Below are 13,809 nucleotides of genomic sequence, written 5' to 3' on the forward strand. Positions count from 1 at the left end.
GGGGAGAGATGAGAAACCCAGACCTATCCCAGGAGTTTATGGTGCACTTGGAAAAAAAAAAAAAAAAAAAAAGACAAGGAACCGCATCATGGTAGACAGAAAGGAATGAGTGCTGAGTACCCCTGGGGCCATGAGTGAAAGCCCCGTGGAGAAGCACGTATTTGAACCGGACCTTACAATCCAGGTGAAACGTCAGTGCGTGACTTCCCAGGCTGGAAGCACAGAATGAACACAGGACAGAAATGGGAAAAATACAGAGTTTGTTTAGAGAACAGAATTTTGGTGAGCCTGGAGGACTGGAACGTCAGAGGACTGAGGTGAGAGCTGGCAGTGAAGGGCCAACGAGCCACAGGAGACACAAAATTAAGGTCATGACTACCGTGGAGAGAACAGGGGCAGGGGGGCTGCAATTTAAAACGGGATGGTCCAGAAGGCCTGTTCGAGGTGACACGTTTAAGAGGTAGAGGAGCAAGTCATGTGACTATCTGGGGGAAGCTTCCAGGCAGAGAGCATCGCCGAGCCGCCGTGCAAAGGTCCGGGGGCCAGGGGGTGGCTGCCATGTCGGTGATGCACTGAAGGGGACCAGTGTGACCGGAGCGGCAGGGAGTGAGGTGAGAGTTCAAAAGGAGCCGGCTCCTGAGAGGCCTGGCGGGCTGTTGTGGGGCTTTAGCTTTCACTTGCCTGAAACGAAGAGCCACGGTAGGATTCCCAGGGAAGGCGAAGACTTAGGTTTTATACGCATCTCCGACTGCTGTGTGCAGACCCAACTGCAGGGGCCGCGGCTGAAGCAGGGACAGCAGCCTGGAGGCTACCGCGGGAATCCAGGTGAGAGGCGGCGGCTGGGGCCAGGGCGGTAGCTGGGCGGTGCTGCGCCTCGGTTTCCCCGGGAGAGCCTGGGCTTAGGGCCCCGGGCCCCTGCCCTGCCCTGCGTGCGGCCTGACGCCTCCGGGAGCGCCCTCCTCCCCCACCGGGAATCCCGGCAACCTCCCGCCAGCAGGGCGCCAGCCGGGTGTGGGATGCGGGGCGCGCGGGCAGCCCCCGGACCCCACGGACCCCCCGGACCCCACGGGGGCGCCGCGGCAGGGGCGAGCGCCGGGCGGGACGGGCGGGCGGGGCCGGGTCGAGCTCCAGCTCCCGGGACCCACGGGGGAGGGGCGGACGCGGGCGTCGCGCGGGCAGCCCCGGGGGCGCCACAGGCCCCCTCCTCGCCGCCCCGCGGCGCCCCCAGCACTGACCCCTTTGTCTCGCCGTCCTCGGCCGCAGCCGTCCGCCTGTCCGTCCCGCGCTGGGCTCGGCGCGCAAGGCCCCGCCGGGGGTCCCTCTGGCGGCCGCCGGATCGGCGCACCCGGGCCCGGGGCTCCCGGGAAGAGGAAAATCATGAATGAAACAGACGCACGCGGATCTCCCGCTCCCCCGCCCTCGGGTGCGGGCAACCTCCGCGCGGGGCGGGGGCGGGGGCGGCGCGGGGGGCGGGGGCGGGGGCGCCGGGGCTCGGGGCGCGCGGGGGGCGGGGGCGGGGGCGCCGGGGCTCGGGGCGCGCGGGGGCCCGGAGCTGCCGCCCCCGCCCCGCCCCCGCCCCCGCCCCCGCCGGGCCCTGCGCAGCTCCCGGGGGCGGGGCGGGGCCGGGGGCGCTGCGCCCGCGACTCCGCAGCCCGAGCGCGCCTGCTGGGGCGTCCGGCCGGGGAGCGCGCACGGAGCGCGGGACGGAGCGCGGGGCGGGCGGGCGGACGGACGGACGGACGCCCCCGCACACGCAGACGCACGGAGCTCGGCGCGGCCCCGTCGCCCACGCGGGAGCACACGCAGACACGCGCACCCTCGCGCGCCCTCCCGCCCGCGCCCGCAGCCCGCTCCGGCCGGTAAGTGCGGCGCCTCGGTGGCGCCTTTGTGCGGGAGCCGGCGGGGGGGCGCGGGTCCCTGCGGGGCGGCCCCGCGACGGGCGCCCCCCCGCCCCCACCGCCGCCGCCGCCGCCACCGCCACCGCCACCGCCACGCCCCCGTGGGGCTCCCGCGCCCCCGGCTGGGGGAGGGCCCGAGCCGCCGCCGCTGCCCGCGAAGCTCGCGCGCGTTCCGGGGAAGGACGGAGACGCTGCCCCGGGTCTGAGCCCCGCGGGGAGGCCGGAGGGCGCCGCTCGCCCGCAGCCTCCCCCGCCCGCCTCGCCTCCCCCGGCCCCGCGGAGCTCCGACCCCCCCCACCCCCAAACCGAGAGCCCGAGGGCCCGGCGCGCCCCCCCCCTGCAGGCCCCTTCCCGGAGGAGGCCCGGGCTCCTGCCAAACGCCGAGCGGGTCCGGGTCGGGGTCGGGTCGGGGTCGGGGCCGGGGCCCCAGGGGTTTACCTTACCAAGGATCGCGTGGCTTAGAGGGTCAGGACCAGATGAACCCTCGGAACTCATTTCAGCCCCTCGCCTTACAGATGGGGAAACTGAGGTCCAGGGAGGTGGCTCGACCAAGGTCACCAGAGTTAACGACCAAGCCCGCATGAGAATCTAGGGTCCATGGCTTTCGTGTTCGTTTCCCCCCTACATAATTCAGTCCTATGCCCACTGAAGCCCCAGAACCCCGAAATTCATGAGTGTGCCAGGGAAGTCTTTGTGATTCCAGCCCTGCCCCCACTTGGAGCGGCAGGTGCCATTCATTTGCCACCATCCTTCCCGAGGGGGGTGTGGGGGGGGAGGGTGGCCTTTAGTTTGCCACAGTCAGCCTCAGAGGAGAGCTCTCTTATGCAAGCAAGCACAGGTTTGGGGATTGCATTTGCAAGAATGAAGCAGCTCTAGGCAGGAGATCAGATCAACCAGTTGATGTGCCAGCCCCTTCCCTCATCTTTACCAGACTATGTGCCTTCCCAGTCACGCTCCCCTCCTCCTAAATGGCAGGGGTCTTCTAATCTAACCAGGCCCCCTTCGTCATGCCTTTGAGGAGGTCCCCAAGTCCTTCCTGTCGGGCCACCCCTTCCTCCTTGACGTCTGTTGGCTACAGCCTCTTGGTGTTGCTGACAAAGCTGCTGGGGAAGCTTGAGTTACAGCCTCACCAGGCTCGGAGGGTAGCTCAGGGCAAGACTCCCTCAAGGGCAGCTGGGTGTCCCCAGAGCTGAGCCCGATGGCCGGCACACACAGGGTGCCCCGAGAGGTATGTTGAAGGCGTGCAAGCTGGACAGCGAATGGATGAAGTCGAGCACTTTTGAGGAGACTCCGTTGGGTGAGATAGTTGGCAAGGAGGGCAGTGTTCAGTCTCTAGGGGCCTGAGGCTCTTGTCTCGAGAGCCTCCCTCCTGAGTGGGGTGAGCAGCCTGGCAGGGAGCAGAACCGAGGTGACTGGGCGGCCCGACTCCAGGGACCAGCACTGGTCCACGTAAATGGCATCCCACTCCAGAAGCGCCATGCACATAGGCGTCTTAATGCGAGGTGCCCCCTGGCTTTTTGTGGGGTGGTGGGTCCCAGGCAGAAAGTGCAGAGGTCCGGGTTCCAGGCCCTGTGTCCTCCTCACCGTCTGGGCAGTTTCAGTTAAATGCTCATAACCTCTCTGGGTCTCAGTTTCTCCATCTGAAAAATGAGATCGTTAGATTGGAAATTTTCAGGATACCTTTCAGGTCTGAACTGTTGGGGGTGGGGAGGGGAGCGCTTATTTATGTAACCACTGTGGGCCTGATTTTTCTCTTCTATTACTCTGCGAGGGAATAAAATGAGATGAGATAATTTATGTAGGGTACTTAGCACTGTGCCTGGGGCATAGAAAGAGCTCTAGAATTGGTAGCTATTAATACTATTAAAAACCCCAGCTTTGTGGATATACCTTCCACTTCTTCCCTCTTCAGGTTGCCCAAGGGCATGGGATTTTAGGGCCTCGGAGTCCCTCTCTTTGAAAAAAATCCCTTCCTCGCCCAACTTAGGGCTCAGCCGGCCTAAGACATCCATGAAACCTCCCCGGGACAAGTCACGCTTCCATTTATCAGTTGTTTTGTAGCTAATCGTGACCGTATTTAGTAACTTATGTAGTGTCGCTTACATTTAATTCTCCTAACACACCCGTAATAGCCATAGAGTTATCATTCCCGTTTTATAAATGGGGAAGTTAAGACGCAGAGTTTAACCTACCTAAGAAAGCGTACTTTAAAAGTCTCAGAGCCAGAGAGCTGTGCCTCGGAGCTCAGATGATCTAAATCCAGATTCTAAACTCTTCTAAGTCATGTTGCCTGTCCTTGCCCAACACCTGCCCTGAAAGAGCGACTGATGACCTTTGGGAAAGAGTTGAGAAGAAGGATGGGTTTTATTCTTCTGGAAAATCAGGAAGAGCTTCTTGGAGAAGCTTTGTAGCATTTGAGTTGGGTCTACGTGATTAGCACACTCGAAGAAGGAAAGATTTCAAGTACTGGAAGCCGCATGAGCAGAGAGCAGACAGTGGGGGCTTCTCAGGCATGTGTGGAAACTGGAAAGTGTTTCATTCCAACTGGAGCAGAAAGGATTAACAGAGGAGTTGTGAGAAGGAACTTCTAGGTAGAAAGGTGGAGGCAGTTTCTGGGAGCATTGAATGCCAAGCTGAGAGGTTGGTCTTTAGGACATGGTCAAGCCTGGCCATTAGGAAACTCAGCCTGGCTGCCCTGTGGAGAACAGATGAGGGGAGGACCTACTGGCAGGGAGCCCAGGTAAGAAACAATGACAGTGGTCTAAGTAAAAGATAAGGAGCGGGGGTGGTTGTAAGAATGAAGAGAGGAGGAGGCCCAGGTGTCACCAGAACTGACAGTGGTTTGGACACGGGTGCTCGAGGGAGGGAGGAATGAGAAGTGGTGGCAAGGTTTTGAGCCTGAGTGGCTAAGGATGTCATTCACAGAGAAAGCCCAATGGGAGGGGGTGTGGGGAGGCCTGCAAGTGGGGGCCGTGGATCTGAAAGGGAACCATAATGACTCCTGCAAAGCTGGCTCACTGAGCACCCCTAAACTGTCAAGAGCCAGTTTGTTCATTCATTCATTTGATCTCCAGATACATATAAACATCTGTTGCGTGCCAGGTTGTTCTGGGCTCTGGGGATACATTGCTGAAAAAGATGAACTTCCTGCCCAAGCTCTACCAAGGGAGACAGAAAATAAAACATAAGCAGAGATATGACATTTCAAGGGGTGAGCAGTGCTCTGGGGAAAAAAAACAGGGTGGGGCAGGGGAAGAGTGAAGGAAGAGGTTTGCCTTTAAATAGAATTGCCTTTGAGGAGGTGATAGTTGACCAAAGACCTAAGTGAAGTGAGGAGACCAGGGGAGAATGGCATTCCAAGAAGAGGAGACCACAAGTGCAAAGGCCCTGGGGTAAGAATACCTTGGCGTTTTCAGGGAACAGGAAGTGTGGCAGTAAGAGATAGAGATAGGAGAGAGGAAGGATGGTAAGGGCAGAGGTAGGAGAGGCAGGGCCAGCTCACGTAAGTGTTTATAGGCCTGAGGAATAAGAAACCACAGCGTTAATGAGTTCCAAGAGAACCAGAGTCCTATTCTCCTTGTATTCTAGTGACTGGCAAACCGAGCCTGACACTCAGCGCTGGCTCACTAAGTAGTTGTGGAATGAATTAATGTTAGAAATGACCACCTACGTATGAAGCCGTATGTCTTGGAATGATACAAACCTCTAGATAAAGATATGGCATAGTGAGCTGTAGTGTGATCAAAATGATAAAGCTCAGATGATTTGACTGTGCTGTCATTCAAGTCTGAAAAGCCCATGGTTCGCAGATTTGTTGGACAGCAAGCATCTTGGTGGGAATTTCTGACTTTGGGCTAATGTAGGGGGTGAACTGTTCGTGGCCAAATCTCCCGGGCACTGTGCTGGCGAAACAAAGACCCTAAATTGTCCTTCCTCTGCATGATGAGGTGGTTGGTTGAAGGCATTAGAGAGGCTTTGACATGTCCGTCTTAAGAGTCAGAACGCTCCCCTCTCCCCGAACTCTCTGAAAGCCACTCAGAGGGTTTGTGTGGACTTTGGTGGCGGGCGCAGTGTGGGTGTCTAGAGTCAACTCCAAAGATTGTACGTTTCATCATCGGCCTAAAGGTGTTGCCTGGCCTTAAAAAATAAATTGCATCGTAAAAATAACATGACCAAGCTATAAAGCAAATGTAAGATTAACCATGATCTTGAACATCCTGTTCTGTTTCTTCTAAAAATCTGTGTCTCTTTTTTTCTTCCTGCAATTTATTTTTTTTTTTAACTTAAATTCCGGTTAGTGAACATAGAGTGTAATATTCGTTTCAGGTAAACTATTTAGTGTTTCGACACTTCCGTACAACACCCATGCTCATCATAGATGAGCATCACCTTAATCCCTCCTTAATCCCCATCACCTATTGCCCCATCCCCTCACCCCCTTCCCCTCTGGCGACCATCAGTTTGTTCTCTCTAGTGAAGAGTCTGTCTCTGAGTTGCCTCTAAAGGTCTGTATTTTTAATAGACGAAATCAGTCAACGTCGGTTTTAGTACCTTGTGTTTTTCACTTAACATTTTTTCATGACTTCTTCTGTGTTCCGTCATGATCTTCTTTTTATCCTCAGTGGCTTTACTATATTTTGTTTAGCCGTTTCTTTGTTGACGGATATAGTAGTGAACATGTTCACGCACAGCTTTCCCATCTCAAATTCTCAAGGCATCCGTTTTAAGCATCCTCTAGAGGGTATGATGGGACCATGGAGGGCCTATAAAGGGGCCCAGGGGACAGAAAAGGAATGACTGTGGACAGAGGCAGGTTGATTTCACCAGCATAAATGATGTGGCTGTGGGTCCTGGGGTAGAAGGAGAACAGAGGACACCAGAGCAAGAGCCAGGAGAGGATGGACAGGGAGATCATGGATCAGGAGGCCAGAGGCAAAAGAGCACTTGAGGATGTGACATCCGATTCGAGATGGAGTCCCTCCAGCATTCTGTTGGTTCAGTTTGGGGCGCTTCTTTAAAATGATGAAGTACACGAAGTTTGCTCTTTTACCCATTTGTAAGTGCACAGTTCGGTGGCATTAAGTACATTCACGGTGTTGTACCACCATCACCACCCTCCGCCCATAGAAAGCTTTTCATCTTGCAAAACTGAAACTCTGTATTCATTAAACAATAATCCTTCATTCCCTCCCAGCCTCTGGTAGCCCAAATTCTACTTTTTCTCTTATGAATTTACCTATTGTAGGACCCTCATGTAAGTGGAATCATATAGTATTTGCCCTTTTGTGTCTGGATTATTTCACTTAGTGCCGTGTCCTCAAGATGCATCCATGTTGTAGCAGGTGTCAGAATTTTCTTTCTTTTTAAGACTGAGCAATATTCCTTTGCATGGACAGATTGCATTTTGTTTATCCGTTCGTCCATTGGTCACTTGGGTTGCTTCCAGCCTTTGTAGACAGTGCTCCTATCAGTATTGATGTAGTATCTGAGCTCCTGCTTTCAGTTCTTTTGGAACAGACCTAGAAGTAGAATTGCTGGATCGTATGATAATTCTGTGTTTAACTTTTTGAGGAACCAAGGGGGCTTTTATTTTTTTAAGGGATTTTTGTAGGCCCAGCATGAAGAGGGCCACTAAATGAAGTCTTAGGAGTGCAGAGTCTGGGAAGAAGCCATTAATTAAAAAAATAAAAAAATAAAAAAAGATGTACTCAGGGCACCTGGGTGGCTCATTTGGTTAAGTGGCCAACTCTTGGTTTCAGCTCAGGTCATGAGATCAAGCCCTGCGTGGTGATCTGCATGCGGCACAGTCACTTCAGATTCTCTCTCCCTTTCCCTCCAGCTCACACACTTTCTCTCACTCTCAAATAAATAAAATCTCTTTTTTTAAAAAAAAAAAAAAGGTAGAATTTCATGGCTTCTTCATGGCCTTGAAGATAATAGGAGAGAAGGGAGTAAAAATGAATCCAGCCTCCATTTCTGAAGAATTATTGTGATTTAGAGGCATTGTGGGTGGAAAAAGAAAGTTCTCCAGGGACGTCTTAGTGGATGCAGTTCATTCATGCATGCAAGTATTTACTGTGCCAGGAAATCCACATGGCCCTGAGAGCCCTGCCCACAAGGAGCCTATGTCTCCTGGGGGGCCCCCGACAGGTAACCCTGCAACAGTCCTCCGTGCCCGATGTGTGATCTGATGGTAACAATAAGCCCTCACTTCTTGGTGCTTGTGACATGATCTCACCTAATCCTCCTAACAGTTCAGCACAGAAGATTTATATTGTCCTCAGTTTCCAGACTCAGAGAGCTTAAGGAACTTGCCAAGAACACACAGCAAGTATGTGGCAGAGCCAGAATTCAGACCTAGGCAGTGACTGTCCTCTGGTGCTGAGCCAAGGGTTGTGGGAGCACAGGAGAGACGCCTGCACAGCACGGAGATCAGAGAAGGCTTCCGGAAGGAAGAGGTGAGGCAAGGATCTTAAGTGTAAGTCAGCCGTGTTCGAGCTTCTTTTGCCCATGATTTCAGAAAATGGTTTTCTGGAGCAGCAGCAGCAGAGCAGCCTTCAGCCCTGCCGCCAGTGACTCTGATCCCCCAGGGCGCCCCACCTCACTGAGACTCCATCCCAGAGGAGGATGATAGTTCTTCATCCCGGGTGCTTATCGTGAGGCAGGGAGGCCAGGCAGGGGGTATTTCCTTTTCCCTCTCATCTCAGCTGCCTCTGACTACCCCAGCTGTCCTCCTTCCAGCCCCTTCCAGCCCTAGGGGCACATGCGGGCCTCCCCCCTCCTGGGCCTGAGCAGCTTCAGGACAGCAGGCCGGAAATGACCAAATACAAAGCCCAGGAGTGGCCATGGGGGTCCTGTGCCCACCTTCCTGCTTCCCAGCAGGGACCCTCCTGGCCTCTGAGAGGGAGAGCTCTTCCTTGTGGAAGCATCCCTGGCCCCATCCCTCAAAGATTGCCAGCAGCACCTTTAGTCGCAACAACCAAGGACGCTCACACACGTTTTTAAGGTCTAGTCTATGAACAGGGAGAGGTACAGACCTTAAATGTTGCATTCAGTGAGTTTTGACGATGGAATCGAGTTACGGACCCGTTGCCAGGATTGAGATAGGGCGCATCTCCACCACCCCCGGGCATTCCCTCTTTCTCCCGTCCAGTCAGTAACCTGCCCCCAGAGGTGACTGTTGTTCCTGGTCCTGTCATTCTGGATGTTTTGTCCGTTCCTGAGCTTCGTAGGAATGGCATCAGAGCATGTGGTCTTCTGTGGCTTCAGGCAGTTTGGGGGAGCCTCCACGTTGGTGTACCCCCAGCCTCGCCGACACAGATTCCTAAATGCCAGCCAGAGCGGCGACACCTGCCACCGTCATCCTGCTGAGAAACAGCGGCCTCCCAGTTAAGTCAGGGTGCCTTAGCCTGCTGCCCAGAGCCGGCTGCTACGTGGGGGCCCCCTCTCCTGCTCACTCCCCAGCTGCTCCAGGGGGTCCTTTCCTCCCACTCCCCCTGCGCTCTCATCTCTCTGGGCCTTTGCCCCAGCGCCGTCCTCTGCCCGGCTGCCCTCCCCGCTGTCTGCCGAGCCCCTGCTTCTCCTGGAGATGCTTCCCAGACCCTCCCCTAGTCCCTCCTAGGCACTCCCATTAGGTAGCCCCCTTGACCTTTAGCACTTTTCCTTCCTTTTTTTTTTTTTTTTTTAATAGTTTCAGAGGTAGAATGTAGTGATCATAACACCCGGTGCTCATCCCATCACGTGCCCTAGTTCATGCCCATCACCCAGCTACCTCATCCCCCCCCCCCCCACCTCCCCTCCAGCAACCCTCAGTTCGTTTCCTAGAGCTCAGAGTCTCCTGTGGTTTGCCTCCCTTTCAGTGTTCATCTCATTTTATTTTTCCTTCCCTTCCCCTGTGTTCATCTGCTTTGTTTCTTAAATTGCACATGTGAGTGAGATCAATATGGTATTTGTCTTTTCTGACTGACTTATTTTGCTCAGCATAATACCTTCTAGTTCAGTCCATATTGTTCGTTGCAAGTGGTAAGATTTCATCTTTTTTTGATGGCTAAGTAATGTTCATATGTATACACACACACACACACTCACGCCCCACATCTTTAGGCATTCATCTGTCGATGGACACCTGGGCTCTCTCCATAGTTGGGACTTTTAGCACATTTCTGACTCTATGTACTAAACTGGATGCTGGCTGAGGGCAGAGCCTGGGTCTTAGTCCCAACAGAGCTCATAGTAAAATGGATTTAAGGTCTTGGAGGCAAACTGGATTTAAAACAACCATGCAAAATAAATCTCACGTGCTCTCTGAAGCTGATAAGAGAGCGTGAGATAATCTCTGACTACAGGTGGTAAGTGTAGAGTGAAACCCACCGCCAGTGAGGCAGAGACCTCCAGCCCTTCCCCAGAGGACGTAGCATCATGGGAAGTGGTACCAATGAGTACAAAGTAGTGCAGCTCAGGGAGCCAGGGAAAAGAAATCTGAGTCAATCAGGGAAGGCTGCCTGGAAGAGGTCAAGTTCCAAATGTTTTCAAAGAGGAGTCGGTTAAGCCAGAGAGTTGCATAATCAGGGGGTAGTTCACGGAGACCCTTAAAGCATGATCCACAGTAGCCTGGATCTGTCCTCTTGTGACCCTTGTCCTGAGTCTCACATGGCTGCCCTTCCTTTTCATTCCTTTTTGCTCACTTCTATCTTCTTTTTCTCCCACATAGTCACTCCTTCCCATCTTTTCAAATCTGAGAGTACAGGAAAATGCTGGCTGCACAGAGAATGGTGGAGCCCTCTGCACTGGGCTCCCTGTCGTGGGCCCCATGGGAGGAGGCCCATCTTCTGCCCCTTCTCAGCCTGGGGCAGCTCACAGGAGCCCAGGTTTTTTGTTTTGTTTTGTTTATGATAGAGAGAGAGAGAGCCAGAGACACAGGCAGAGGGAGAAGCAGGCTCCATGCCGGGAGCCCAACGCAGGACTCAATCCTGGGACTCCAAGATTGCGCCCTGGGCCAAAGGCAGGCGCCAAACCGCTGAACCACCCAGGGATCCCCGGAGCCCAGGTTATGAACAGGAGAGCTGGGGAGCAGCCCAGGGTGGAGTGCAGTCTGTTGCCAGACTCCGAATCACAAGTCAAATGCCAGGAGGAGAATTCAGCCAGAGGAGCGGTCAGCATGCACTGGGCTCATTCACTGGAGAGGCTTCCTGGAGGAGGTGTGGTGCTGAGGCAGGCCCCGGAAGGGCCCGAGGCCACGGCTTGGAGAAGAGGAGCAGGGAGGCCTTAGCAGGAAGGAGAGCAGGAGAGACCAAGGCTGAGAATCAAAAATGAGCGTGGCCGGAAGCTGGGGCAGTTTTCAGGCTGGAGAAGGATTTGGGGAATTCCCTGAAGTCACATTTCCAGTTCTTCGACCCACCTTCCCAAGGGCTCTGAGTCTGATGAGGCGGACCTGGGAAGAGCCCAGGGCTCTCCAGAGGGAAGAGGAGTCTGTTCTGCTGGGGAGTCCCTGCACTGTTCTCATTAACTCCAGGAACACCTGACGGAGCCCCAGGAAAAAGGAAACAGACCTTCGTAGCTGATGGCACTGCCTGGTGCAAAGAGCAGGAGCATCTCCTTGCCAGGTTGACTTAGAGGGAGCGGGCTATGGAGCTTTGAGCCAGGTCAGCTGTCACGAGGAGGAGGATGTCGGCCTTGGGTTGCCTGGTACTTCCTTTACTCCCGTTACTTCCACAGCCTCTACCAGAGAACCCTGCCACAGGCAGCTCTGCTGCTCCTGCAACTCCCAGGAAGAGACTGAAGTTCGGAGAGGTCCAGACCCTGGCCAGGGACCCCATGGCAAAAGCGCAGGGTTTCAACCAGGTCTCTCTGCCTCTAGATCCATCCTTTTTTTCAGAGCGCCACAGGTGCCTTGAGGCGTATGACCTCAGAGTGCTCAGCTGTCATGTCTTGAGGGATTCACCCATAACTGAGGACCTTGCTTGACAATCTGCCCTGGACCCCCAGGTTTCCAGCTGTACTAGCACCAAGAGGACCAACCATCCTTGGCCCAGGATCAGACTGTCCTGTCTTCTCCATGGGCCACCTGAGCAGGACTAGAGTGACCCTGAGCTGTGCTCGTGCCAGAGTCTAACCCCTCTGAGTGCCATTAGCTCCTGTACAAAGTGAGGTCATGATGTCTTTTTCCCAAGGTTGCTGCAAGGGTCCAATTAAATAAGGCATTAGAAAGCATGTAGCACATAGTAGGCATGCAGCTGATACTACATTTGCATACAGGAGGTCAGACCCTTTTAAACCTTGACTCCTGGTCCTGTCTTTTTTTTTTTCCTTTCCCATTCCATTTGACGCTCTATTGTCTCTCCTGGTAAAGGAGCCTCAGACCCAACTAATGTTTCCAAATGTAGCCTCTCCCAGGCCCTGCATCTGACTCCGTTTGTCTGAATCTTTCACCAAATCCTAAAGTGCCAGGGTCCTCAAGCCTGTGCTGTCAGTGCTTGGGCCAGGCCCGAGCCCTGAGGGGTTAAATCAGAGGCAGAGGGTGGGGACTGTGGCCAAAGACTAGACCTCATGGTGGACTGTGGCTGAAGCTGGAGCCCTCCCTAGCTGGAAGGGGGATGGACCCTGGTTCTGAACCCCAGCCCTCCTGTCTGTACATGCATGCAAGCCCTATGTGAAAAGTGGGTTCATAAGCATGAAGAGCAGAGTAGATGCCAAATGGGACCATCGTGGATGACAGGTAGTCCAGGCCAGCAGTTGGCATCAGGACATCTAGGGCTGAAACCAGAGGCAGGTAGACACCAGCAGCATGAAACCATTTGTGATCCAGGAGGGTGTGTGACCAACACAGGCTGAGTCAGAATTCTAGGTCCTGGTGGGTTGGGGAGAGCTGCAAGAGTGGAGTGGGCCTCGGTCCTAGAAGGCAAATGACCAAGACAGAGTTCCTGCCAGGCATCAGGCGAAAGGCCAGGTGCTGGGATGGGGCCAGTGTCAGGGCCAGACAAGAAGCAGGGAGACCGAGGACTGCTGCAACTCCCAACAACCCCCGTATGAGCTACTTCTTCCATAGCATCCTCGGTGCCAGGCATTCCTCGAGGAGCAGTGTGTCTGCTCATCCCATGATGTGATTGTAAGGATGAGAAAACTGAGGCACAGAGGGTTGCAGTGAAGCTCCTGATCTCCTCCAAGACTGGCAGCCGGACCCCTCACATTCCTAGCTCGAAATCAGCCATCGTGGGACCGTTTACACTGTGAAAACTAGCAAATGCCACTAATCGGGGCTTTTAAAGTTATTTTTTGTTTTTGAGAACTAATTTGTTAGCACATCACAAGACTCGTTCTAGAGTCTCTATGGGCCTCATTTATATGAGAGAAAGAAGGGCTATATTAACTGAGAAACAGGCAACCTGACGTACAAGATGATGACAGCTAACATTTTTAGGTGGGTTTTATTTTTTTAAGACTTTGCTTGAGAGAGAGTGTGCAGGCATGAGCAGAGGGGGTGGGGCAGAGAGGGAGGGAGAAGCAGGCTCCCTGATAAGCAAGGATCCTGATGCAGGGCTCGATCCCAGGACCCTGAGACCATGCCCAGAGCCAAAGTCAGATGCTTAGCAGACTGAGCCACCCAGGTGCCCCTTCAGCTAACATTTTTAGGAGCTTACTGGCCCCTCTTCTAAGCATTTTCCATGTATCTCATGTCAGAACTTCATGTGAGGGGGCACCTGTGTGGCTCAGCAGTTGAGTGTCTGCTTTCAGCTCAGGGCATGATCCTGTGGCCCCGGGATCGAGTCCCCACATTAGGCTCCCCTCAGGCAGCCTGCTTCTCCCTCTGCCTGTGTCTCTGCCTCTCTCTCTGTGTCTCTCATGAATACGTAAAATCTTAAAAAAAAAAAAAAAAAAAACCCTTCACGTGAGGATCAAAATTCACTTAATCCCC

The 13,809-nt window shown here is 54.3% G+C and overlaps 1 protein-coding gene across 23 annotated transcripts in view; it reads left to right on the top strand.

The window, feature by feature from the left end:
- Positions 1-479: 479 nt before the first annotated feature.
- PTPN5 (protein tyrosine phosphatase non-receptor type 5) overlaps positions 480-13,809 on the top strand; it is a 55,972-nt gene continuing 42,642 nt past the window's right edge. For 2 of the 23 annotated variants that reach the window (XM_072725417.1, XM_072725419.1), the window contains exon 1: positions 488-825. The gene's annotated coding sequence lies outside the window, so the exon portion shown is untranslated. Of the gene's footprint in view, positions 826-1,311; positions 1,424-1,657; positions 1,860-13,809 lie in introns of those variants that run through there. The other 21 variants (XM_072725420.1, XM_072725424.1, XM_072725426.1 and 18 more) reach the window with 16 other exon arrangements.

The sequence above is a fragment of the Vulpes vulpes genome, chromosome 11 (assembly GCF_048418805.1).
Source record: "Vulpes vulpes isolate BD-2025 chromosome 11, VulVul3, whole genome shotgun sequence".
In the NCBI taxonomy this organism is placed as follows: Eukaryota; Metazoa; Chordata; class Mammalia; order Carnivora; family Canidae; genus Vulpes; species Vulpes vulpes.